This window comes from Lissotriton vulgaris, chromosome 5, assembly GCF_964263255.1.
Source record: "Lissotriton vulgaris chromosome 5, aLisVul1.2, whole genome shotgun sequence".
NCBI classification, from domain to species: Eukaryota; Metazoa; Chordata; class Amphibia; order Caudata; family Salamandridae; genus Lissotriton; species Lissotriton vulgaris.
The window spans coordinates 1470600370-1470601499 of NC_141693.1; the positions used below are offsets into that span (position 1 = coordinate 1470600370).

At 41.0% G+C, this 1130-nt stretch overlaps 1 non-coding gene across 1 annotated transcript; it reads right to left on the reverse strand.

The window, feature by feature from the left end:
- Positions 1–292: 292 nt before the first annotated feature.
- LOC147712779 (small nucleolar RNA U3) lies at positions 293–510 on the reverse strand. Its single transcript, XR_015296307.1, has one exon. It is a non-coding gene; the product is annotated as a small nucleolar RNA U3 (small nucleolar RNA).
- Between the last annotated feature and the right edge of the window lie 620 nt (positions 511–1130).

Sequence of the window (1130 nt, forward strand, 5' to 3'; positions counted from 1 at the left end):
AAATCGAGATGTGTCGGTGTATGCATATTAATACAGATGGATACAGATTTACAGACAATACAGTGGAGTTGAAGTCCCCACAATAGAGGGGTGTTTCGGGATTTCTTCCTGCATTTGTGTTGGGTTTGTGTCAAGAGATTAGTGTGCATATTTATCAAAGTATGATGTGTTGGCAAGTGAATTCGTTACACGAGATCCTTGCCTACGTGTATTATTGTAGTGATTGTTGCAATGCTGGATTTACTATGGACCGGGTGATGGTGTTGAGGATTCTCATTTTGTTTTTGAGCTAACCGCTCAGTTTGTGTTTCTTTCCTCCAGCTCTCCTGTAAGGGAGAGAGGAACGGCCATTAATAGCAAACAGCAGCTGCATAAATGCAACACTGTCTACTCGCTTCGCGCTCAGAAGGGAACACTACAACTCTTCCTCGTGGTTAGCGAAGACCAGACACTTTCCAACACAGTTCCTGAGTGAAGAACTATAGAAATGATCCCTGAAAATATAGTCTTAAGGATTCTCATTTTAAAGTAAAATCACTAGAAGTGAGAATTTAAATGCTCCTAGGTCTCACAGCAGAAGACTTACCCCCAGATTTAAGATATATTATGAATGAGGAAGTGTAGGATTTTTCAGGAAAATCATTTGGGTTAATCAAAAGTGCAGAGCCAGGATATATCAATGTAAAACCGAATGCAGTGTATCCCCATATTCTTAAATACATGATTAAGTCTGAAATAGAGGAGGAGATTTTACTTATTATTGCTAAAATGATTGAACAGGGCATCCTAAAACAAGCATTTGCAATGCAATAGGTCTCGCATTAGGAAAGTTTGAGCTATTGGTCTTGTAAATTACAATTTTTTCATTTATGTGTTGGTTTTGAAAATAGCTAAATTAATAGCTTTGTCATTTACAATGCCAATAGTTATAACTTTCGCAAATGTGACACCTATAACCTAGGGTTGCGCTGAGTGATGCTGTGGTGGTGCTGAGTGGTGCTGAGTGGTGCTGTGGTGGTGCTGACTGGGTCTGTGGTGGTGCTGAGTGGTGCTGTGGTGGTGCTGAGTGATAATGTGGTGGTGCTGAGTGATGCTGTGGTGGTGCTGAGTGGTGCTGAGTGGTGCTGTGG